The sequence below is a fragment of the Rana temporaria genome, chromosome 5 (genome assembly GCF_905171775.1).
Source record: "Rana temporaria chromosome 5, aRanTem1.1, whole genome shotgun sequence".
NCBI lineage: Eukaryota > Metazoa > Chordata > Amphibia > Anura > Ranidae > Rana > Rana temporaria.
Window position 1 is genome coordinate 180,532,221 of NC_053493.1, and position 27,340 is coordinate 180,559,560.

General features: G+C 47.4%; 1 protein-coding gene and 1 pseudogene across 2 annotated transcripts in view; both read right to left on the reverse strand.

Moving 5' to 3' along the window:
- TGFBR1 (transforming growth factor beta receptor 1) overlaps positions 1-27,340 on the reverse strand; it is a 496,179-nt gene that overhangs the window by 275,030 nt on the left and 193,809 nt on the right. The window lies entirely within an intron of this gene.
- Positions 4,889-5,007, reverse strand: LOC120942136 (annotated as a pseudogene).

The following is a 27,340-nucleotide window of genomic DNA, read 5'->3' on the forward strand; positions in this document are numbered from 1 at the left end:
AGAAGTGCCAGAATAGGCGCGCTATGGAAGTGGTTAAAGTGAAATAATAAAAGTGAAATATTCCTTTAAATTTCATACAGGGGGGGAGGGGGTTTACACGCATGTTTCCCATGCTTAGAACTGTCCCTGTACAAGATGTCATTTCTGAAGTGAAAAACAAAAAGTAATTTTAAAGTACTCATGGCTATAAAGAATACAGGCATTGCTCATTAAAACAAAAAAACAAAAAAAAATGTATGGGGGTCCCCCCAAATTAAATTACCAGGCCCTTCAGGTCTGGAATGGATATTAAGGGGAACCCCGCCGTAAAAACAAAAAAAAAAATGGCGTGGGGTCCCCTCAAATATCCATACCAGGCCCTTCAGGTCTGGTGTGGATTTTAAGGGGAACTCCACCCCAAATATAAAAAAAAAATGGCGTGGAGTCCCCCTAAAAATCCACACCAGACCCTTATCCGAGCACGTTAACCTGGCCGGCCACAGAAAAGAGGGGGGGACAGAGTGCGCCCCCCCCCCCCCTCTCCTGAACCGCACCAGGCCACATGCCCTCAACATGGGGAGGATGTCCCCATGTTGATGGGGACAAGGGCCTCATCCCCACAACCCTTGCCCGGTGGTTGTGGGGGTCTGCGGGCGGGGGGCTTATCAGAAACTGGAAGACTGGTCCTTCTTCTTTCATTCGGGTTTCTTCCTCTGCTTCTTTCTTGGGTCTCCTCGTCCACATCTTGCCGTCATGCCGTCTTCTCCCATCTTCTTCTCTGTCCGTCGACCTTCTCGTCCACATCTTCTTGATCTTCTGGGTGCTGCGCTTGAAATTGAAGATCCCGCCTTGTTCCAGGAGAAGACACCGGGCAAGATGTAGACGAGAAGGCTGAAGGACGGACGGAGAAGACAGGAGAAGACACCGGGCAAGATGTAGACGAGAAGGCTGAAGGACGGACGGAGAAGATAGAAGAACACGTCGGGCAAGATGTGTACGAGAAGACCCAAGAAAGAAGCAGCGGAAGAAACCCGAATGAAAGAAAAGAAGATTTTATTAAAAGATTTGTCAAAAACCGGCTACTGTCATTTTTAACACTTTGACATTTTTTTTGGGGTGAAATGGTAGAGGTACAATGTACCCCATTACCATTTCACATAGGGGGGGCAGGATCTGGGGGTCCCCTTTGTTAAAGGGGTCTTCCAGATTCTGATAAGCCCCCCGCCCGCAGACCCCCACAACCACCGGGCAAGGGTTGTGGGGATGAGGCCCTTGTCCCCATCAACATGGGGACATCCTCCCCATGTTGAGGGCATGTGGCCTGGTGCGGTTCAGGAGAAGGGGGGGGCCGCACTCTGTCCCCCCCTCTTTTCTGCGGCCGGCCAGGTTAACGTGCTCGGATAAGGGTCTGGTGTGGATTTTTAGGGGGACTCCACGCCATTTTTTTTTATATTTGGGGTGGAGTTCCCCTTAAAATCCACACCAGACCTGAAGGGCCTGGTATGGATATTTGCGGGAAACCCACGCCATTTTTTTTATTTTTTTACGGCGGGGTTCCCCTTAATATCCATTCCAGACCTGAAGGGCCTGGTAATTTTTTTTTTTTACTTGAATACTTTTTTTTTTATTTTATATTTTTTCCTTTCTTTACAAAAATATAATATATTACAAACAAAGATCATCACTTCTACATAAAAATTACATAGTGCACACATTCAAAGTGACATTTATCCTGTTGCCTGTATGTATAATGTCTTACCCACATTCCCCTCCCCCACCCCATGCCTACCCCCTTCCCCCCCCCCCCCCCCAGGCAGCCTGGTATGAATATTTGCCGGGAACCGCACGTCTTTTTTTTGGGGGGGGGGGTTTTACGGCGGGGTTCCCCTTAATATCCATATCAGACCTGAAGGGCCTGGTAATTTAATTTGGGGGACCCCCTACACATTTTTTTTTTCCTTTATGAATGAATCCCTTTAGAATTGCCGGGAGCCGACAATTCATTATAGCCACGTGTGAATTTTAAATGGCTTTTTTCCTTCAGAATGTCATTTTTTGCAGAGACAGTTCTAAGTGCGGGAAAAATGCGCTATTTCACATGCTGACATTACACCCCCCCCCCCCCTAGGTACGAAATTTAAAGGAATATTTCACTTTTATTGTTTCACTTTAAGCATTATTAATTTCACTGCTCCCGAAAAAACGGCCGTTTAAAAAAAAAAAAAAAGCATTGATACATGTTCCCTGGGGCAGGACTGAGGTCCCCAAACACTTTTTAGGACAAAACTTGCAGATTAGCCTTTAAAATTAACACTTTTGATTTCTCCCATAGACTTCTATAGGGAGTTCGGCGCGGCTTTACATATTACTTGCAATGCGCCGGCTGCTACGCTGGTTCATGCGCCTAATTAAGGCTTCACCCGGCGCACTAATTAAGGCATAAACCTGTGCAGCGCACAGAGGATAGTAAATCAGCCCCAGTATCTCATAAGAGTACACCTCTCACATTTTTGTAAATATTTTATTCAATTTTTTCATGTGACAAAACTGTAAATTTGTATAACAGTGTAAATTTGCTGTCCCCTCAAAATAATTTGACACACATTAATGTCTAAACCACTGGCAACAACAGGGGGTACACCCATTAGTGAAAAATGTTCAAATTGGGCCCAATTAGCCATTTTACCTCCCTGGTATCATGGGATTCGTTAGTGTTACAAGGTCTCAGGTGTGAATGGGGAGCAGGTGTGTTAAATTTGGTGTTATTGCTCTCATACTGGTCACCGGAAGTTTAACATGGCACCTCATGGCAAAGAACTCTGAGGAGCTGAAAAATAGGATTTTTTGTACTCACCGTAAAATCCCTTTCTCTGGCGTCCATGGATGGACATAGCTTAAATCTTGACAAGTGGGTTATGTTCCCTGTTTATACAACGAAGAGGATGAGCATATCCCGACCAAAACATTAAAAACATTGATATCAAAAGGATCTGTAAATTGTCACTTCCAAGAGTTTGAGGGTCACCACCGTAGCCATATGTTCCCTGTTTACAGGAGAGGACTAGGCAGAAAACATGTTGGATAATTAAATACATGTTACATTAACAGAGTTGAACAGCCCCGCCATAATCCTCCTTACTGCAGTATGCAGCCTCAGTTCGTAACAAGTAGTACAAACCTAAAAAGGAGGAGTGGGTGCTGTGTCCGTCCATGGACGTCAGAGAAAAGGATTTTACGGTGAGTACAAAAAATCCTATTTTCTCTTATCGTCCATGGATGGACACAGCTCCTTAAATCTTGACAAGTGGGACGTCCCCAAGCAGTGTCAAAAACGAGGGGTGGAAACAATATCAGTAAAACCAATTTTAACTTCACCCCAAAACAAGCAGAGCTCCTCAACGGAGGAGGTGCAACATTAAACAGCCGCCTGCAAAACCTAGCGGCCGAAAGAAGCATCATAAGATTCACTCACAGCAACCATGTACATTTTGGAAAAAATGTCAGAAAAAAAAACAGGAAGCACCAATTGCCTTTGTTGAAAGTGCCGTGACCGGAAAGGGGGCGCCCGCCCCCTAAGAGCAAAGATCTTTAGGACGGTCTGCCTGATCCACCGAGAAATGGTGGTTGACGAGACCGCCAGGCCCTTTTATGGATCAGACACCGACACAAAAAGATTCAGATCTCTGAAACGGAGCCGTAGCAAGCAGGTACCCCCGCAAGGCGCGTACCACACTTAAAGTATGAAACGCAAGCTCCGTAGGATGCGCCAACCGAGGACATAAGGATGGAAGAACAAAGTCCTTATTCAGGCGAAAGGCCGAAACCACCTTCGGAAGAAGGGAGGGTCGCGGGCGCACCACCACCTAATCCTTATGGAGGATCAAGCATGGCGAGTTGCAAGACAAAACCACCAACTCAGAAACCCTTCTGACAGAGGCAAAGGCCTGAGATAGTGTCAAGAGAAACATTTCTCAGATGTTTCCAAAAGGAAGGTTCCTGAAGAACCGAGAGCACCAGAGTCAAAACTCATGACGGAAGAGGAGGGCCAAGAGGGGAATGTATATGACATACCCCCTGCACAAAAAGGTACCCACCAGGGAACGGGCCGCAAAAAGGCCACTGAAAGAACACAGCCAAGGCTGAAATCTGCCCCAAACGGTGCTTTAAGCAATTAGATCCACTCCAAGCTGTAAAAACAGCAGGACCCTGGACACCGAGTACGTCCGTGGACGTCACCCCATCTCTTCGTACCAAGAGATGTAGGCCATTCCAGGTGCAACGGTAAATCCTCCAGGAAGAAGACTACCGTGCCCTCAGCATGGTTGAGATGACAGAGTCGGACAGACCTCGGTCTCTTAAAGTCTGGCTTTAAAAAGCCATGTTGTGCAAGTCAGCGACTGTACAACAGGAGGAAGTATGGGACCTCGAGACAGGCACCCGATATCGGCGTACCAAGGACGCCGAGGCCAATCTGGAGCGATTAGAATCATCGAGATCCCTTCAGCCTCCACTCTGTGGAGCAGCCGAGGAAGCAACTACGATGGAGGAACGGCATAAAGCCGCCAACACAGACCCCAGAGGGCCACTGATGCATCTGTACAAGATCACTAGACCAGGCCACCAACTTCGACACCCTTGCGGTGGAGACGAGTGGCCAAGAGATCCATGCCCTGTGAGACTCACCACCTGCAAGGGAGCCGAAACACCCCCAAGTACAAAGACCAGTCGCCCTGGTCCAGCATCTGGCGACTCCAGTAGTCCGCCTGCCGGTATACCTGATGGTAGACCGAAGCCACGGCCGCGGCGTTGTCCGGCTGAATCCAGATCGGACGACCTTGCAACCTCCTCGACCACGAGGAGGAGGCACAGCCTGATCGCCCAAAGTACTAGGACAATGAACGGTAGACAGGGTCTACAGCACCTGGTATTCCCAGGCGGTCTCCCATCCAAGTACTAACCAGGCCCGACCCTGAGTAGCCACCGAGATCAGACGAGAGCGGGCGCCTTCAGGGAGGCGTGGCCGTAGGCCCACGAAAGTCCAGCGACTCTGGGCTGACTGGACCCTCCAGGCGCCCCCACAACCCGCGAGGCGGCGTCCATTGTAAACACCGTCCACTGGAAGGAAGAAACTACTTCCTGGACCAAAGAGTTGGGGATCTCAGCCACCAATTCAGAGAGACTCTGACAAGGCAGCGCACCTGAATCTGATAATTCAGAGACAAAGAGATTTGTACCACTCGGACAGAACTTCCAGCTGGAAAACACAAAAGTGTGGAACTGGGCATACGGTACCGCCCTGAAGGAGGCTACCCATAGGCCCAGGATTTGCATGCAAATGGAGAGAGGACCGATTGCGTGATGCCAATACCTTCACCGCAGACTGAAGAGTCTGCAATTTCCCCAGGGGAAGAAAGACCTCCGCCACCGAGGAGTCCGGCTCAACCCTAGGTACTCCAACGCTTAGTCGGAACCAGGACCGACTCCAAATGTTTAACACCCACCCGAATTCTCAGAGGGTCTGAATGGCTACAGACACATCCATTAATTCTGAGTTAGAAAGTCGTTTAAGTAACCCACGATGGCAAAGCCTCACTGTCTCACAAGGCTAGGATAAGTGCGAGCTTCCTGGTGAAAACCCTTGGTGCAGACACCAGATCAAAAGGAAGGGCCACAAACTGACAGTGGGCCTCCCCAATCGCGAAGCACAGAAAACTCTGACTTGCGCAAAATGGGACATGCATGTATGCGTCTGATGTCCAAGGACGCCAGAAAGTCCCCCAGATGGAGCGCAGCTACCACCGAATGATGGGATTCCGTGTGGAAATACCCATTGTTCACAAAGGCATCTTAGGCCCTTGAAGCCCAAAATCGGACGGACCCCATCCATCTGTGGGACCGAGAACAGATTCGGATAGAATCCCTCAAACCTCTAGTCCTGCAGGAAAGGTAAAATTACCCCGCAGTTTAGCAAGTCCCACACTGCCCCAAGGCAGACCGACGAGCCGGGAGAGGCATTGCTGATCCTAAACGGGTGCACCGCACCCAGGCGCCTGCAGAGGGGGGGCGCTGAAGTTCCAGAGTGCTCCTCTCCCTCCTTGTGTGCCTAAATAAAATACTTCCGAACTGTTCCAGCTTTGCAACAGCACAGACAGTTCATGGCCGAATCTAGGGAGGTGTGCTGTGCCCGCCCCCCAGGCAACACCTACCAGGATGTAGATTGTGCCTGGGCAGTGTTGCTAAACTTCAGTGAGAAGGGGCATGGCGGGGCGGGATGGATGGACGGACAGGCTGGCTGGCTGCACCTGTGAGTGTTGATTTCCCCCCAAGACAAGCCAGCACACTCCCCCTTTTTGCAGAGACGGGACAGGAGAGGAGAGAGATATTGATTGACTCATCCTCCTCCCGCCCCTCTCCTCTGTGTCTGCCCTGCCCACACTCCAATCCCTGGATAGTACTGTGCACGAGAAAGGGGTGTGGGCGGGAAAATTTAAGCAATGGAGGAGACAGATCCACTTGAGTGTATGGTTGCTATATCCACTGTCAGAGACTGCAGAGACCAGCCCTGGGGTAAGTGAGTTTTACAATACTACTGGGCTCTCCCCAGGGAGTGAGTTTATGGGAGGGGTGGAAGGCTGCAGTCTCCTCATGCTGTGTAGAGGACTGGTGGCAGCCCATTATGCTGGGACTTGTAGTGCCCTCTGTGGGGGGACTGAAGAATCTTCAGTCCCCCACAGAGGGCACTACAGGTCCCAGCATAGTGAGAATGCATTAGGGCCGAAATTAATCGATTACCATTTTCATAATCGATTAATCGGCCAGTAACATAATGGGGTTAAAAAAAAACTAAAATTAGCCCTTTATAGTACAAAAAAGAGCAAATCGCTACTGTAAATATTACTTTCACTGTCCAACAGTAAAAAAAGAACCCCTTAGGGCTCTTTCACACTGAGCACCCGTACAGGTCCCTCTGTCCGTTTTTTTTGCGGACCTGTACGGGCGCTCCGTGCTCCTCTATGGAGCCGCGGATGTCAGCGGTGACATGCCCGCTGACATCCGACCCGCTCCGATCCGCCAAAGTGTGACGGAGGAAAAAGACTACTTTTCCTTCCGTCTGGCGGATCGGATGAACACGGACATACGGTCCGTGTTCATCCGATCAAACTATAGGGGGGAGTGGAGAAAAGACAGGGCGGTCCCTGCACAGTGTGCAGGGACCGCCCTGTCATCTGCCGGCTCAGCGGGAATCAACGGAGCGCTCCCCGCTGAGCAAGCGGAGGTGCACGGGGCGGATCATTACTGATCCGCCCAGTGTGAAAGAGGCCTTTCAGTAGCAATTATTTGCTTTTTTTGTACTAATTTTAGTTTTTTTTAACCCCCATTATGTTACTAAACATCTCAGGCCGGGGTCACACCTCTGTGTATTTATTTGTTCATTTTTGCAGAAACACTACAGTTCATTTACATGGGACACGTTCACATCCATGATTTTTTTCAGCTGCTGCCCATTTGGAAAGGGAAAGGACTTTTTTTTAAAGCAAAACGGTGCCATTTAGTTTTTTTGGTTCATTATACTTCAATGGAGAAGCTGCAGAAAAGCATGTAATGCATTTTTGCAGCAATTTGTGTTTTTTAATCCGCCCAACAACAAATTGGCCAACAAAAAAAAAATGCAAGTCACTGCAAAATTACTTTTTTTTTTTTAAACGTTATTAACCGATTAATCGAAACAATAAATCGGCCAACTAATCGATTATGAAAATAATCGTTAGTGGCAGCCCTAGAATGCATTATTTAGACCTCTCTAGTCTAGGGCACTACAGGTCCCAGCATAGTGGGAATGATGCATTCTTCAGTCCCCTCTAGTCTAGGGCACTACAGGTCCCAGCACAGTGGGAATGATGCATTCTTCAGTCCCCTCTAGTCTAGGGCACTACAGGTCCCAGCATAGTGGGAATGATGCATTCTTCAGTCCCCTCTAGTCTAGGGCACTACAGGTCCCAGCGTAGTGGGAATGCATTTTTCAGTCCCCTCTAGTCTAGGGCACTACAGGTCCCAGCATAGTGGGAATGATGTATTCTTCAGTCCTCTCTAGTCTAGTGCACTACAGGTCCCAGCATAGTGGGAATGATGCATTCTTCAGTCCCCTCTAGTCTAGGGCACTACAGGTCCCAGCATAGTGGGAATGATGCATTCTTCAGTCCTCTCTAGTCTAGTGCACTACAGGTCCCATCATAGTGGGAATGATGCATTCTTCAGTCCCTTCTAGTCTAGGGCACTACAGGTCCCAGCATAGTGGGAATGATGCATTCTTTAGTCCCCTCTAGTCTAGGGCACTACAGGTCCCAGCATAGTGGGAATGCATTCTTCAGTCCTCTCTAGTCTAGGGCACTACAGGTCCCAGCATAGTGGGAATGATGCATTATTCATTCCCCTCTAGTCTAGGGCACTACAGGTCCCAGCATAGTGGGAATGATGCATTCTTCAGTCCCCTCTAGTCTAGGGCACTACAGGTCCCAGCATAGCAGGCTGCTCTGACAGAACAGAAAGAGCTTGAGAATAAGATTGTCACCGCTCTGTGTGATCCAGGGGCACTGCTAGGCTACAATTGGTGGGCACTGGTAGGCTGCATTTTAGGCATTGGACTCTTGTATCATGTCTGCAGTCTCTGACCATGTCTTGTATCATGTCTGCAGTCTCTGACCATCTCTTGTACTATGAATGAATGAGGAAAGGTTGTGATAATGGTTTGAGTGAATGAGTAAGCTATATCTGCTGTATGTCTGGGGGCTCTTTCTAACAGACTCTCTAACAGCCCTCTCTGTGTCTGTATGAGAGAGACCCCCCTCCAATTCCAATTAGAGCACTCTCTTCCTGTATTCTGTTTATTGTTAAGAGATCATAGGAGGATCCCAGGGTATCAAAGACTCCTCAGGGCAGAATCTCTGTGTTTAATTCGTTGCCATAGAAACATTCGTAAAGGGGAGGAGTTAGTATAATGAACACACCCATGCAAGGGCGCCAGAAATATTTTTGCACCCAGGCGCCTGTGACCCTAGGATCGGCCCTGGGGAGAGGGAGACACGAGGGAAGAAATCTGTTTGGTGGATAGAAAGGAACCCTATCTAGTACTCCGAATAGACTACCTCGCAGACCCACTGGTCAGAGAGCAGGGAGGTTCACCGAGTTATGAACCTGCAAAGCCGACCCCCCACCCCAGATACGGGCAGGGGAAGCTACATACATTGGCGGGTTAGGGTGCCGGCGTGATCGGCTTACGCACCCAGGGACGTTCTAGTCCCTCAGCTGAGCCTTTGACGGCCTGGGAGGGTTTGCCCGTGGACCCTGACTGAAGAAAAAACGCTTTGGCGTGGGAAAGGAAGGACCCGGCCGACGGCGGGGCTCCTTCCCCTGGAGGACTGAGGGAGGAGAGTGCTTTTCCCTCCAGTGACATCCTTGATAATGTCGTCCAGCGAGGACCCAAAATGTCTCCCACCCATGAAGGGTGAATCCGCCAGGGCATAGGTTAGAGGCCTGGCCAGCAGACCAGCATTCCAACCAGAGAACCCGGCACAAAACCATCTCTGAAACAGAAGCCCTGGATAACAAGGGTGCGGCATTCAATGAAGCATCACAGACATATACAAGGCCCTGGACCAGCTGGTCCCCTAGCCTAATAGCTTTGGGAGAGAGTCGGTGCTCCTCCACTGTCTGGTACAAAATGCTCACTCGGTGAGTGACTGAGACCCCAGTGAGTGACTGAGCGGTGGCCACAATAGGCCGCAAGGCAGACCCCAGCATGGTAAACATGGAACGGGTCAGTACTTCAGATCTCCTATCAGTCAGATCCATACAAGCGGGGGGTCCCGCAATAGGGAGAGTGGTCACCTATACATGACAACCGGAGGGTCCGCCACCAGAGAAGAAGCCCACCTCTTGATAAGGCTCTCTTCAAAGGGGCACTGAACCGCCAGGCGGTGAGGGACTACAAAAGCCCTCTGCGGCTTTTCTCATTCCGCATCTTAGAAATTATCTGAGGAGGGCACAGAAGGAAAAAACCTACACAGAGCGGTCTAATTTGTGTGACCCAAAAAAGACCAAGCCCTCAGCGAAAGACCAGTTGCACTATCCAGCTTAAGGGAGTCCCTTACAGCGTGAGAAGCGCACCCACAAGTGCCGTACCATAAACCGACCCAGGTACCTGGTCCACGGCTCCATGACCGAGCATTCCCCAGGGGATAACAGGGGGAAGGGGCACTCTTTAAACCCCCGTCTGTCAGCAGTCGGCCCCCACCCTGGCACAAAAGTGCCCAGAACCAACAGTAAAATGTCTTTGGGAATCCCAGGTGATAACACCTGCTGCCACCACAAGCATGTTGGGGAAGGAACCCAGATACCCAGATACTGAAGCTCACAGTGCCCTATTCATGGTATTTCACCCACTTGCTGCGCTGACCGGGGGTACCCAGGGGACTCACCACAGGAGGAATCTGCCCAGCACGGCCGTCCACCCTTAGTACACAGCGTGTGGAGAGGAAAAAAACATGAGGTAACTTGTGCGGCATCTGAAGAGACCTGTGTGTGCCATAGGATTCAGCACTAGGGGACAGGACTACTCAAAGATGGCCGCCGAGCATTCGGCCACAGGAAAATGGCCGACCAACGACAAACGGGCCGCCAATGGGAGATTTCGATGCAATTGAAAACCACCCAAAAAATGGCGCCAGCAAAATAGCGGCAAAATGCTGCATTTAAACAGGAAAAGCCTTCTAGGGCTTTAAAAGTGAAAAAAAAAACTCACAGGAGAGTACCCCCAGTACAAAAAAACGCAGGCCAGATACCACAGTCCCCTCAGGAAGGCCCCCCCGACAGCAGCAATGTTAGCAGGAAAAGGAGCAGGGAAGGGAGGATAGGAGGACCCCAGAACCCCAGCCGTACCAACCTACCTAAGGGGGAGGGACTGTACTTACCCGTCCAAGCGAGGACTCGCTGACACATTCCTGACAGACCTACAACCACAATGGGGGTAGATGTCGGCCCAGTCCACTGTGAGTGAGACAACACCACAGCCCAGTCATATGTGGACCTCGGAGCAAAGCTCACTGGCCACCCCAGGAGTCATGGGGTATGACGTAGCAGACCCAGCCTCTTTGCAAAGGTGTGCTCACACTTGCTGGTCGGACTACTAGGATCTATATTATCCAGCCTGTAAACAGGGAACATAACCCACTTGTCAAGATTTAAGGAGCTGTGTTCGTCAATGGACGATAAGAGAAAAGAAGAATTGTTGCTACATAAAGATGGCCTAGGCCAGTGGTTCTCAACCTTTCTAATGCTGTGGCCCCTTGATAAAATGTCCCAAGTTGTGGTGACCCCCCCCAACAATAAAATTATTTTCAAAGTGTGGGCTGTCAGCACCCAAGGCAAGACAAGTAATTTGCACCCTCAACCCATGGACATTTAGCGCTCCCTGAGTCACCTTCCAACAGTATTAAAACCTCATATGGAACATTTTAGGATGTACCACTCTTTCTTCTCCTTCTTTCCCTTGTATCTCTCTCTCTATCCCAATTTCTTTTTTTCCCCCCATCCCTCTCTCTAGCCGTCTTTCTTGTTCTCTCTTATTCTCTCCCTTTTTCCTTTCTTCCGCCCCCTCTTTTCCACTCCCTTCCATGTATTCTCTATTTTTATTCCTTCTCTTACTCCTTGGAGGGGGGGGGGGGAATGGGATGAGTGGCAGTGGTGGGGGAGTTCTGATCAGCCAACTTAGGTGCTCTTGCTTAAGGTCATCTGCTGATCCGAGAACTGTAGTGGGGACTTGTAATGGAAACTATAAATCACAGGTAGTGTTACCCACTGTGTCTCCGACTTTGTAGTGTCTCGTAGCAGTGACACCTATGCTGAAGTCAGCCCCTCCCATCTCACAATCCTCACCAGTCAGCGGACATCTAATCTCTGCCCCCCAGCCATGCCGTGAACTGAATGGGTGGCTGCAAATAGGCTGAGTGGGTGGACTTGGGCTCCAGGAACAGCCCAGCTGGGTGGCCACAGGCTCCAGGGACAGCCCTGCTGGGTAGCCGCAAAAAGGCTGGGAGAGTGGTGCGGGCTTCAGGAACAGCCCAGGATTTGGTGACCCCTGGCAAATCATCATTTGACCCCCCCGAGTTGAGAACCACTGGCCTAGGCTATAAGAAGATTATCAAGACCCTAAACCTGAGCTGCAGCACAGTGGCCAAGACCATACAGTGATTAAACAGGACATGTTCACCTCAGAGCAGGCCTCACCATGATCGACCAAAGAAGTTGAGTGTATGTGCTCAGCATCATATCCAGAGGTTATCTTTGAGAAATGGACGTAGCAGTGCTGCCAGCATCGCTGTAGAGGGTGAAGGGGTGGGGGGGGGGGTCGGTCAGCCTGTCAGTGATCAGGCCATATGCCGCACACTGCATCTAATTGGTCTGCATGCCTGTCATCCCAGAAGGAAGCCTCTTTTAAACATGATGCACAAGAAAGCCACAAACAGTTTGCTGAAGACAAGCAGACTTTGGACATAGATTATTGTAACCATGTCCTGTGGTCTTATGAGACCAAGATAAACTGGTGAACCCGTAGTGTAGTTTCTACTACACTTCTGTGGTGTACACAGTACACGATACAGTGCAGCTGTAGTGCATTTGCTACTACTTTTCTGGTGGTGTACACAGTATTTAATACTGTGACGGTATTGGTATGATATCCCCGTCAAACAGTCCCTTCTTCCCATAACAGAAATCACAGAAGCATCCATACATGAGGCAAGGCTTAAGGCTGGAACAACACAGACTTTTAATAGTAAAAAACAGAGCTTATATGTGGTTACAACTGTTACAATGACAAATCTCCGCCCCCCCTTACACAGTGGGGGGTCTTCAATACAGCTCCCTTGAAATAAAGATATTTCTTTGAACTAATCAGTATCTAGCCGGTTCGGCTCCGCATATAGAGAGATAATTACCACAATGAAGCAATCAGCATAATTAACATGAGCCACTTATCTAATCACAGTAACCAGTAAACACAGGGCTAGAACAATTAACATTTGAAACAGGACTGGCTGCAGAAGGGTAAGTACCATTAACAGCCTTAAACAAGCAGTGAGGATTAACCTGAAGCATATAGGTAAAAAGTCCTTCACAATGGCCCCCCTTTTTCTCCCTGCTCCGGCAAACCCGGTTGGACCTTCCCTGGTCCAGTAGGGTTGACGGGTTCAGAGCTTTTAGTCCGAGGTTAACTCCGTTTGGCGTGACTGACCTCCCTTGGCAACTGCTTCCGACTTAGGTATGTCACCGGGTCGTCAGATCACACGCCGGTCAGTCCCCAAGTCTTTGTGCGATCTGCAGAGTCACCAGAAGTCAGTGTGAAGACGGCGAATGGGTCTGTGCGCCGCCGTCTAGGTGTCCCGCCATGGGAGGGGCAGGTTATGGCTCTGAAGTGACAATCACAGGAGATTCATAAAAGGAAAAGTTATATTTGTTGAAATGCTGTAGCACTGGTGCTCAGAGTCCGGGGGGGGGGAGGGGACTCAGAGCCCCATAAGGTCAGCCACCCCCTGCTCCCTCCGCAGCCGCCGGTTCTCCTCTTTAAGCTTCTCCAGCTCCATCTCCAGTTCATGGAGCCTGGGGGGGGTCAGCCCGCTGTGACCTCAGGTGGTTGTTCTCCTCCTCCATGCGGCTTATGCACTCCTCCAGCTCTATGTACTCACGGATCAGATCCTGCTTGCTCATGTCCTGCAGGCTTTCCACGTGGTCATTCATCATCAGGAACTGGGTGGTGGTGTAAGGGGCCACCGGTGGGCCCTTGGCGAACATCTCGGCCCGCATCTGGGGCGCCCCTGGGGCGCCCGCTGCGATTCCATCTCCTCCAGTCGCTTCTTCTCCTCCCAGGTCCACTGGTTATATGACTTCCAGGACCTCTTCTTCTTGGAGGGTAGCTGGCGGTGCCTCTTTCTGCCCAGCTCCCTCCAAGGCCCCTCCGGCTCATGGCTGTCGCCCATGACCAGCTGACAATGGTGTTCCCTGTTGTCCGTAATAACAGATTGTACCATGAGGGCTTCGTAAGGGGTGCCCAATGGTTCTTCCTGACCCAGCTCCTGGGGATCCCAAGCCGAGTCTACACAATGGGCTGCTGCTGGTGGGCGGTACCCAGGTTGAGACCAATTTGACCTGGTGTTGTCATTCAGGGGGCAATTCTGCTTGAAGTGACCGAACTGTTTGCACCGGAAGCAGCGTTGTTCGTTGTCCTCCTGGCGTGGATAGCGAGGGCTCGATGTCATCGATCTGTTAGGCGGTTGGTATCTAGCGGCTGGTGGGTGTGAGGGCGCCGTTGGTCGTGAAGGTTGTACCCGTGGTGTGACCTGGTTTGTCTTGCGAGTATCCGCATATTCATCCGCCAACTTCGCGGCCTCTGGTAGAGTCATGGGCCTGCGATCTCTCACCCAATCTTTGACGTCCGTCTGGATGTGATTGTAAAATTGCTCCAGGAGCATTAGTTGCAAAATGTCCTCTGCGGTGGTGGCCTGGCTGCTGTTAACCCAGTTAGAGGCCGACAGGGACAACTGGCATGCCCATTCCGCGTAAGAGTCTTCCGTGGTTTTGCGTGAGTCCCTGAACTTCTGTCTGTGGGACTCTAGGGTTACAGCATAACGAGCCAGGAGCACTTCTTTAACCCTGGCGTAGCTATGGATATCCTGATCTGGCACGGTCCGGAAAGCATCAGAAGCTTTGCCTGACAGTTTGCCTGACAATATTGAAACCCACTCTCTTCTAGCTATTCGGTGCAGGTTACATTGTCGCTCAAAATCTGCCAGGTAGTTATCAATCTCACAGTCCTTTTCATCAAAAGCTTTAAAAGCGCTAAACGGAATCTTCCTTGCGTCTGCTGTGCTGTACTCACTGTTTGGAGAATGTGCGGCTGCTTGTTGGACTGCTGCCAGTTTTAACTGTAGCTCTGCGTCTCTTATTTGTTTAGCCTCCTGTAGTTCTGCGTCTCTTATTTGTTTGTCTCTTATTTCTTTAGCCTCCTGTAGCTCCATCACTTTCAGCACCACATCCGGCGTTGGGTTCGGGCCGAACCACGCTAGCTTCTCTCTCATTAGCTTGTTGGTTGGTGACTCCTCCTGAATCACTGGTGTCTCCATCTCTTGTACTGCTGGCGTTGCTGCAATCCCGTTCTCCTGGTCTAGCTCCATTAATTCTGCTATGATGACCCGCTTGGTTTTGTTGCTAGCAATCCTTCCACGAACTTCCAGTAGTTCTTTCAGTGTATTTCTTTTAAGCAGGGTGTACCAGCCTTCCATTCACTGTTCCCAGTGTCTGCTTGGAATCCTGGTGTAAGGGAGAGTAGAAGGGAAAATCCCGCTGCTGCCAACCGATTTGTGACGGTATTGGTATGATATCCCCGTCAAACAGTCCCTTCTTCCCATAACAGAAATCACAGAAGCATCCATACATGAGGCAAGGCTTAAGGCTGGAACAACACAGACTTTTAATAGTAAAAAACAGAGCTTATATGTGGTTACAACTGTTACAATGACAAATCTCCGCCCCCCCCCCCCTTACACAGTGGGGGGTCTTCAATACAGCTCCCTTGAAATAAAGATATTTCTTTGAACTAATCAGTATCTAGCCGGTTCGGCTCCGCATATAGAGAGATAATTACCACAATGAAGCAATCAGCATAATTAACATGAGCCACTTATCTAATCACAGTAACCAGTAAACACAGGGCTAGAACAATTAACATTTGAAACAGGACTGGCTGCAGAAGGGTAAGTACCATTAACAGCCTTAAACAAGCAGGGAGGATTAACCTGAAGCATATAGGTAAAAAGTCCTTCACAAATACAGTGTAGTGTGGTGTTGCAAAACAAAATTTAGATGTCCGGAAGGCCACCATTGAGAGGCAGATGTTCACAGGCCACTAAAAGAGGGCAAGCAGGCTCTGTGTCTACAGTCAACAGTGCTGGTCATGGACATGGTGCATCCTCTAAACATGGCCAGTGGCTACTGTCAAGCCAGTGGCTACTGATCAAGGATGTATGCACTGTCCTGTCACCATTTGAGGAGGCCACGAGAATGGTAAGCAGTGACAAAGCATGCATCAGTGATACTGTCCCTCTCGTCTTCCTGTTGGAGCACACGCTTCGTGGAATGATGGACAGGGCACTTGAGGCAGAACAGTGGGAGAAAGAGGACTTCCTTACCTTTCAATGTCCCCTTTATCCAGATAGCATTCCTGCAGGCCCGGAGGAGAAGGAGGAGGAGGGAGGATAACACTCAGCAGCAGTCTTTAAGGGATCGTTTTCAGTCCCCAGAAACCCAAGGAGTTGTACGTGGCTGGGAGGAGGTAGTTGCGGATCATGAGATCCTTGATGACCCAGAATCGAATGCCTCTGAAAACTTACGCTGCCTGGCCTCTCTGATTCAACCCTTCTTAATCCACGTTACAAGGGTAAGTTTGCAGAACTCATCCTGCCTTCACAGAGGATGAAACATCTTCAGGAGGCCTTGAAGAAAAGTTTGTGCCATGCATTTCCAGACTCTGGGATGTTACAATTTCCTGGTGCTGGACAACGTGTTGGCCGGCTGACCGATTCCTTCAGATAATTTTTCAGTCCTCAATGCCAAGGTCTGATTGGTTCAAGCAACCATCGCCAGCATTACATGGTGCAGGAATATCTAGAGGCAAGAGAAGACCTTCCCAACAGTGTATCCACTGGGTTACTGGGTCTTGAGGATGGACCACTGGCCAGAGCTTGCTCAATTTGCAATTGAGCTACTGGCCTGTCCTGCATCCAGCGTTCTTTCTGAACGCACATTCAGTGCTGCTGGAGGGTTTGTAATGGATCACAGCGTGCGCCTGTCCACAGACTCCGTTGATAGGCTCACATTCATAAAATTGAATCAGCCTTGGATCAGCAGCTACCAAGCAACTGATGCTGACGTAACCGATTGATTTTTCTATGGATGTGGGATGCCTTAAAGACTGCCTATGCCGATTGACTATCCTATTCCTCCTCAATCTTGATGCTAGCTTCTAAGAGGGGCATGCAATTACAATTCTTGATCTAATATTTCACAGCAGGGCCCGTTCTTGCACCCAACAAAAGTAACTGTGAGGACTTACAGTGTTCTGGCGCCACCAAAACCAAAGGCCCAATATTTCTGCCCCTGTTTAACAGAGCCATGCAATTACAATTTTTTACCTAATATTTCACAGCAGGGCCCGTTCCTGCGCTCAACACGAGTATCTGTGAGGGGTTACAGTGTTCTGGTACCACCAACACCTAAGCCTAAGGCCCAATTTTCTGCAGAGTATATAGGGCAGGCCATATAGTCTAAATACTGCTGTTCAGAGTATATAGGGCCTGGGGGACCCCCACACCTTGTTTTTGGGTGTGGGGTTCCCCTAATTATTCATACCAGACCCAAAGGGCCTGATAATGGACGGGGGGGGGGACCCATGCCATTTTTTTCAATACGTTTTATCTGTATTGCCGAGACCCGACAATTCATTACAGCCGCGATCAGTTTTAAATTACTTTTTTCCCTTTAGAAATGTCATTTTGCTGCGGGACTGTTCTAAACACTGGAAAACGTTGCCACTTTACAGGCATACTATAGACGCCACCCAGGCATGAAATGTAAACGAATATTTAATTTTTATTGTTTCACAAATTTTCTAAATAAAGGTTTTAACCCCTGATTGCCCCTAGAGTTAACCCTTTCACCAGTGATCACCGTATAAGTGTCACTGGTGACGCTGGTTAGCCAGTTAGTTATTTAGGTTCGCCGCCAGGTTTTTAGAAAGCATCAGGTATCCCCATATATTACCTAACAAAGGTTTTAACCCCCTGATTGCCCCCTAGTTAACCCTTTCACCCCCTATTGACAGCGTCACTAAGCGATAGTTTTTCTGATCGCTGTATTAGTGTCGCTGGTGCCGCTAGGTAGCTAGTTATTTTTTGAGGTTCGCCGCCAGGTTTTTATAGCGTTAGGTACCCCCATAAATTTTCTAAATAAAGGTTTTAACCCCTGATTGCCCCTAGAGTTAACCCTTTAACCAGTGATCACCGTATAAGTGTCACTGGTGACGCTGGTTAGCCAGTTAGTTATTTAGGTTTGCCGCCAGGTTTTTAGAAAGCGTCAGGTACCCCCATATATTACCTAACAAAGGTTTTAACCCCCTGATTGCCCCCTAGTTAACCCTTTCACCAGTGATCACCGTATAAGTGTTACGGTTGATGCTGTTTAGTTAGTTTGCTGTTTATAGCATTAGGGCACCCTCCGTATATAACCCAATAACCCCCTGATCGCCCGGCGGGTGATATCAATAAAATTTTAGCGTCAGTCAGGGTCTGCGTCTCCCCAGGCAGCGTTAGGTTAGTGCCAGTAACGCTTACACCCACGCGCAAAGCATACACCCCCCTTAGTGGTATAGTATCTGAACGGATCGATACCTGATCTGATCAGATCTATACTAGCGTACCCAGCAATTTAGGGTACCCAAAAACGTATTGTTAGCGGAATCATTCCAGATACCCACTAGCACCTGCGTTTTGCCCCTCCGCCCAGCCCAGCCCAACCCACCTAAGTGCAGTATCGATCGATCACAGCCACTTACAAAACACAACACACATAACTGCAGCGTTCGCAGAGACAGGCCTGATCCTTGCGATCGCTAACAGCATGGGAGCATTAGGGGCGGAGGAGCGATTTTGCTCCTAATGCCGCGTACATACGGTTGACATTCCTACGGAGGCTTTCCTGTGGAAAAGTCTGACCGTGTGTATGTGCCATAACTTTTTATGCCGCGTACATACGGTCAAAATTCCAACGGAGGCTTGCCCATGGAAAACTCTGACCGTGTGTACGCGGCATAACTTTTTTAGCAGGAGGATGCCCCTATGCTTCGGCATATATAAATGGTGCATGTATGCCCATCATTAGAAGTGGGTGGATGAAGGGAGGTATTCTAATGGTGGGCATACCCACCGATTAATCTTTTTTTTTCGTTCAGCCAACAGGCTGCATAAAAAAAAAAAAAAAAAAAGATTACAATACATGTTCAACAAGAACCATCAACGTACTGGTATGTTGCTGGACTTTGAATGGTTATACCAGAATGATGCCTGCGGGTTTAGGTATCATCTTGGTATCATTATTTTCAGCCAGCTAATTAGCCTCTAGACTGCTTTTACATTCAGTGGGAGGGAATGTCCCGCCCCCCCCCCCCCCGGATATAAACAGCGCCATTGGGAAATTGGGAAATCATTTTATCACACCGATCTTGGTGTGTTCAGATGCTTTAAGGGCAGAGGAAAGATCTAGGGTCTAATAGACCCCGTTTTTTTCAAAAAAGAGTACCTGTCACTAACTATTGCTATCATAAGGGATATTTACATTCCCTGAGATAACAATAAAAATGGTAAACAAATTAATAAAATGGAAGGAACAGTTTACAAATAAAATAAAAAAAGCAAAATAAAAAACAAAAAAAAACAAAACAAAAAAAAAGCATCCCTGCCCCCCCCCTGCTCTTGCGCAAAGGCGAACGCAAGCAACGGTCTGGAGTCATATGTAAACAGCAATTGTACCATGCATGTGAGGTATCACCGCAAAGAGCAGATCGAGGGCAGTCATTTTAGCAGTAGACCTCCTCTGTAAATCTAATGTGGTAACCTGTAAAGGCTTTTAAAAATGTATGTAGTTTGTCGCCACTGCGCGTTTGTGCGCAATTTTAAAGTATGTCGTGTTTGGTATCCATGTACTCGGCCTAAGATCATCTTTTTTATTTCATCAATAATTTGGGCAATATAGTTTGTTTTAGTGCTTTAAAATAAGAAAAAGTGTATTTTTTCCCCAAAAAATGCGTTTGAAAAATCGCTGTGCAAATACTGTGTGGAAAAAAAAATGCAACACCCACCATTTTATTCTGTAGGGCCTTTGCTTTAAAAAAAATCTAATGTTTGGGGGTTCAACTTAACTTTCTTGCAAAAAAAAATGTTTTTATGTAAACAAACAGTGTCAGAAAGGGCTTTGTCTTCAAGTGGTTAGAAGACTGGGTGATGTATGACATAAGCTTCTAAATGTTGTGCATAAAATGCCAGGACAATTCAAAACCCCCCCAAATTACCCCATTTTGGAAAGTAGACACCCCAAGCTATTTGCTGAGAGGCATGTCGAGTCCAAGGAATTATTTATATTTTGACACAAGTTGCGGGAAAAAATAGGATGTTTTGTACTCACCGTAAAATCCTTTTCTCTGACGTCCATGGACGGACACAGCTCCTTAAGTCTTGACAAGTGGGTTATGTTCCCTGTTTACAGGGGAGGACTAGGCAGAAACATGTTAAATGGTTAAATATATGTTACATTAACAGAGTTGAACAGCCCCGCCCAGGGGGCGGTCCCTCCAGACATAACCCTCCTCACTGCAGCATGCAGCCTCAGTTCGTAACAAGCAGTACAAACCTAAAAAGGAGGGGTGGGAGCTGTGTCCGTCCATGGACGTCAGAGAAAAACAAAAACAAAAAACAAAAAAATAACGTGAACGGACGACCAAGTCGCCGCCCTGCACACCTGTGACACCGATGCATGAAGTCGGAAAAACCCAGGAAGCACCAGGTGCCCTGGTCGAAAGTGGCGCGACCGGAAAAAGGGGGGCCCGCCCCCTAAGAGCATAGGCCTGTATGACTGTCTGTCAGATCCACCGAGACAGGGTGGTCGACAAGACCGCCAGGCCCTTTGTGGACCAGACACTGACACAAAAGAGGGTCATATCTCCAAAAGGAGCCGTAGCAGGTAGGTACACCCGCAAAGCGCGAACCACGCCTGAAGTATGAAAAGCAACCTCCGTAGGATGCGCCGGCCGAGGGCAAAAAGGATAACCGAAACAATGCCCCTATTCAGGCGAAAGTCCGAGACCACCTTCGGAAGAAGGGAAGGTCGCGGGCGCACCACCACCTAATCCTTATGGAGGATCAAGCATGGCGGCTTGCAAGATAAGCCCGCCAGCTCAGAGACCCCTCTAACGGAAGAAAAGGGCCACCTTCCGAGATAGTGTTAAGAGAAAATCTCTCTGATGTTTCCAAAGGAAAAGCTCCTGAGGAACTGAGAGCACCAGAGTCAAAACTCATTGGGGAAGAGATGGGCCAAGAGGGGAAAGAATATGACAAACCCCCTGCACAAAGAGGTACCCACCAGGGAACGGGCCCCAAAGGGCTACTGAAAGAATACAGCCAAGGCTGAACTCTGCCCCCAAACGGACCCCAGCATGGTAAACATGGCAAGAGCCAGTACCTCGGATCTTCTAACAGCCAGATCCATACAAGCGAGGACTCCCGTAATAGGGAGAGTGGTCAGCTATACGTGACATCCGGAGGATCCCCTGAAAGGGCTCTCCTCAAAAGGGCACTGAACCGCCAGGCGGTGAGGGACTACCTCAGCGGCTTTTCTCATTCCGCATCTTAGAAATTATCAAAGAAGGGCACAGAAGGAGAGAACCTACACAGAGCGGTCTGATTTGTGAGATTCAAAAAAGGCCGAGCCCTCGGCGGAAACACAGCTGCACTATACTGCTTAAGAGAGTCCCTTACAGCAGTGAGAAGCGCACCCACAAAGATGGCCGCCCGCTGCACATGGTGCGGCTACGACAAAATGGCCGCCAATGGGAGTTTTCAATTTAATTGAAAACCTCCCAAAAAATGACGCCAGCGTCGGCCAAATGGCGGCAAAACGCCGCATTTTAAACAGGGAAAGCCTCCTAGGGCTTTTACAGTGAAAACCCCCACAGAAAAAAAACAGTATCAAACAGTAAAAGGTGCCAGATAACACAGCACTCTCAGGAAATCCCCCCCCCCCCCCCCCAGGCAGCGTGCCTTAGCAATGCAGCAAGGGAAAGGAGCAGGCAAGGGAGGAGAAGAGCACCTCCGAACCCCAGGAATGCCCAGCCGTACCAACCCACCGAAGTAGGAGGGACTGTACTTACCCGTCCGAGCGAGGACTCGCTGACGCATTCCTGACAGACCTACAACCGCAATGCAGGTAGCTGTCGGCACGGTCCACTGTGAGTGAGGCAACACCACAGCCCAGTCATATGTGGACCTCGGAGCAAAGCTCACAGCCACCTCAGGAGTCATGAGATATGGCGTGGCAGACCAAGCCTCTTTGCATAGGTGTGTCCACGCTTGCTGGTCGGACTGAGTAGACTACAAGGATCTATAATATCCAGCCTGTCACTCAGCCGACAGTTGAAAGAAGAATCTTCAAGAAAAAGTGAAAATAAAATAAAATAAGATAGAATAAAATAAAATTTCTTCTCAGGGTGCTGGGCCCAAAGGGAGCCATACGTCCTTCTCCTTTGCTAGGCAGAACGAAACTGAGGCGGTATGCTGCAGTGAGGAGGGTTATGTCTGGAGGGACCGCCCCCTGGGCGGGGCTGTTCAACTCTGTTAATGTAACGTGTATTTAACCATTTAACATGTTTCTGCCTAGTCCTCTTCTGTAAACAGGGAACATAACCCACTTGTCAAGACTTAAGGAGCTGTGTCCATCCATGGACGATAAGAGAAATACATTTATTTTTTTGCGCAAAGTTGTCACTAAATGATATATTGCTCAAATATGCCATGGGCATATGTGGAATTACACCCCAAAATACATTCTACTGCTTCTCCTGAGTACAGGGATACCACGTGTGAGACTTTTTCGGAGCCTAGCGGCGTACGGGATCCCAAAAACCAAATCACCGCCTTCAGGCTTTCTAAGGGTGTAAATTTTTGATTTCACTCCTCTCTACCTATCACAGTTTCGGAGGCCATGGAATGCCCAGATGGCACAAAAACCCCCCCAAATGACCCCATTTTGGAAAGTAGACACCCCAAGCTATTTGCTGAGAGGTATGGTAAGTATTTAGAAGATCTCGCTTTTTGTCACAAAGTTTTGAAAATTTAAAAAAGAAAAAAAAATACATTTTTATTTTCTTTCTTCATTTTTAAAAACAAATGAGAGCTGTAAAATACTCACTATGCCTCTCGGCAAATAGCTTGGGGTGTCTACTTTCCAAAATGGGGTCATTTGGGGGGGTTATGTGCTATTTTGGCATTTTATGGCCTTCTTGAAATCAAAAATGTATGCCCTTAGAAATCTTGAAGGCAGTGCTTGGTTTTCGGGGTCCCGTATGCGGCTAGGCTCCCAAAAAGTCCCACACATGTGGTATCCCCGTACTCAGGAGAAGCAGCAGAATGTATTTTGGGGTGCAGTTCCACATATAACCATGGCATGTGTGAGCAATATATCATGTAGTGACAACTTTTTTTGTAAGTTTTTTTTTTTTTTGTCATTATTCAATCACTTGGGACAAAAAAAAAAAAAATTCAATGGACTCAACATGCCTCTCAGCAGTTTCCTTGGGGTGTCTACTTTCCAAAATGGGGTCATTTGGGGGGGGGTTTTGTACTGCCCAGCCATTTTAGCACCTCAAGGAATGAGATAGGCAGTCATAAATTAAAAGCTGTGTAAATTCCAGAAAATGTACCCTAGTTTGTAGATGCTATAACTTTTGCGAACCCAATAAATATACGCTTATTGCGATTTTGTTTTTACTAAAGACATGTGGCTGAATACATTTTGGCCTAAATGTTTGACTAAAATTTAGTTTATTCGATTTTTCTTATAACAAAAAGTAGAAAATATCATATTTTTTTTCAAAATGTTCAGTCTTTTTCCGTTTATATCGCAAAAAATAAAAAATCGCAGAGGCAATCAAAAACCATCAAAAGAAAGCTCTATTTGTGGGAAGAAAAGGACGCAAATTTAGTTTCGGTACACCATTGCATGACCGCGAAATTACCAGTTAAAGCAGCGCAGTGCCAAATTGTAAAAACACCTTTGGTCCTTTAGCTGCATATTGGTCCGGGTCTTAAGTGGTTAAAGTGCCCCGTCCCTCCATGCTTGTGCAAAGAAGTGAACGCATATGCAAGTCGCGCTCACACACACGTAAATGGTTTTAAAACCACACATGTGATGTATCGCCGCAATCGTTAAAGTGAGAGCAATTCTAGCACTGTACCTTCTGTAACTCTAAATGGGTAATCTGTAAACCATTTTCAAAGCTTTGCCTATGCTTTTTAAAGTACCGTAGTTTGTTGCCATTCAACGAGCGTGTAACATTTTAAAGCATGTAATGTTAGGTATCCATTTACTCAGCGTAACATCTCATTATACAAAAAATTGGGCTAACTTTACGGTTTCTTTTTTTTATTCAAAAAAGTGTATTTTTTCCAAAAACACGGTATTTGCGCAAATACCGTGTGACATAAGATATTGCAACAATCGGTTTACTTCCGGTTTACTCGGCTGCCAATGTCGCCATTCCAGTGTGCACAATTTTAAAGCTTGACATGTTTGGTATCTATTTAGTCGGCATAACATCATCTTTCATATTATACAAAAATTGGGCTAACTTTACTGTTTCGTTTTTTTAAAAATGATGAAAGTCTTTTTCCCCCAAATATTTGGGTTTAAAAAGATAGCTGCACAAATACTGTGTGACAAAATATTGCAATCATCCACATTTTATTCTCTAGATTCTCTGTTAAAAAAAAAAAAATTACATTCTAAGTAATTTTCTAGCAGAAAATACAGATTTTAACTTGTAAACACCAAATGTCAGAATTAAAGCGGTGTTTCACCCTAAAAAACAAGTTTCTAGCATGCCATTCAGCATACTAGCGAGAGCTACAGTATGCCTTTATATATTTTTTTGGCGCCGTACTCACTGTTTAATCGCGTAGTAAAGTTTCAGACTCCCCGCAGGGAATGGGCGTTCCTATGCAGAGGGAACGTGATTGACGGCCGGCTATGGCGCGTCACGCTTCCCGAAAATAGCCGGAGTAGGTCTCGGCTCTTCACGGCGCCTGCGCACAGACATCGGAGCTGACTGTGCAGGCGCCGTGAAGCGCAAACTCCTATTTCAGCTATTTCCGTGAAGCATGATGCGCCATAGCCGGCCGTCAATCACGTTCCCTCTGCATATATTGATTCAAAGAAGGGGAAGAAGGGGAAAAGAGGAAAGAGGGGGAGGGAAGGAAAAGAAAAAACAGGGAGGAGAAGGATAGATAAGAGAAAAAGAAGGAAGAAAAAAAAGAAAAAGACATATGGATAGCACTCACATGGGCCACATCTGTAGTAATAGTTAGGAAAGAAACAATATCTAGCAAGTGGACATTGATGGTCAGACTTTCAGGCCAAGGAAGTATGTTAAAAAATTATATTTAATGACATATAAATACATAAACAATAATACAAATACATTTTTACAGAGAGATTGACCACTGTATATTCCTCAGAAGTCGCCAACGCACGTTTCGCCGTGGGGCTTCTTCAGGACGAAGACGAGGAATGCAAGTTTAGCAGAAAAACAGAATTTATCTGTAATGATACAGTGTGAGGGGTTAATAACATATACATATAAGAAAAAAATCAAAGTAAAAATAAAAAGATGAGTATCTCAATGTATATTTACATGACAAATGGTCCCTCAGAGGAAACATCCATGAGGCATATATGACACAAATAGGCGACAGCAAAGTCAGCGATGAATTTTGATAGACATTTTTCAAAAAGCCAGGGATCTGATTTAAAAAAAAAAGGTATAGATAAAAAATAAAAAACACTCAATAAGTCCCTTATTGCATGGTATTCACTATTGTCAATGCGTGAGAACACATAACTAGATATATAAGAAAGACAGCGCAGTGTGAAAATAGTAGAAAAAAGGAAAGTAAATCAAACTTGTCTGATATAAAGACAATTATACTCCTATAGCACAATAGTCACCTTTCAGGTAGTCAATAAAGGTCAAACCAATGGTCCGTGGATTTAGGGGTTGAACACCCCAACCAAGGTATACAGCTCAAATAAACTATGATCATGAAGAGAAAAGGAAATAAATTAGTGGCCTGTTGTTAACAGCCATTTTAGCAATAGAACATGGGGATAAACAGAGAAGAGTTTACCTAGTTTGAGTGGTCTCAGACTTACTGGGACAACAGACAGTGGCAGACAAGCTCAGCAAATGAATCCAGCTCAAGGACGCTTTAGCCGACAGCGCCGTCTGTAGACAGCAATATTGCAGTCAAAATAAGGCCTATGAGTAATAAAGCAATGAGGGTGTTATAAAAAGAGCCCCACTTGTAAACACAGGAAGCATAGGTAGAAATACCTAGAGAGACATGGATAATAGCACTTACCACAAGGCAGCATGTAACGCACACGTCTGTGTCCCAGGGTGTACACGAGGCAACACAGCGCTATTGCAGCTGCCTCTGCCTTAAATAGCCCACGTTTTCACGTCGGCGTCCGACGTGTGACGTCATCGGAACGCGCCGTATGGTTACAGCGTCGCATAAACAGGTCGCAACTTTCGACGGAACATCGGAACATATAATGTCGCCGTGGATCACGGCCGAGCTCAATCCCAACAGTAGGGACATAGAGGCACACCGATCCAGACATGGCCAGAGGCTACATCAAAACAACACCTCACAAAACAGGCCATGACTAGAGAACTCACACAGCAATAAATGGACAAAAATGTAAAGGCATATGATGGTCATAAATAGCATCATGTCGCCCTACGCTTGCCATCTAGTGGACAAGAAGGATAAACACATCCTATGCTAATAAATAAGGCTGTTTATTAACAGGACTTGTTATTTATAGATAAATGTAATTACCTTAGATTAAATACAGATAGGTGATTATATAAATATGAAAGAGAAATATAGATAAAAAATAATAAAGATATAAAATAAAATAAAATTGAAAAAATAATGAAAATAAAGAAAAGAATAAAGAGAAAAGGAGAGTGTGTTCACACATAGAGAATAGTAGAACATTCCATGCAGGGCTAGAAAAGCTTAGATTATAGATCGTCAATTAATTCTCGGGAATAGCCATGTCTGGATCGGTGTGCCTCTATGTCCCTACTGTTGGGATTGAGCTTGGCCGTGATCCACGGCGACATTATATGTTCCGTCGAAAGTTGCGACCTGTTATGCGACGCTGTAACCATACGGCGCGTTCCGATGACGTCACACGTCGGACGCCGACGTGAAAACGTGGGCTATTTAAGGCAGAGGCAGCTGCAATAGCGCTGTGTTGCCTCGTGTACACCCTGGGACACAGACGTGTGCGTTACATGCTGCCTTGTGGTAAGTGCCATTTATCCATGTCTCTCTAGGTATTTCTACCTATGCTTCCTGTGTTTACAAGTGGGGCTCTTTTTATAACACCCTCATTGCTTTATTACTCATAGGCCTTA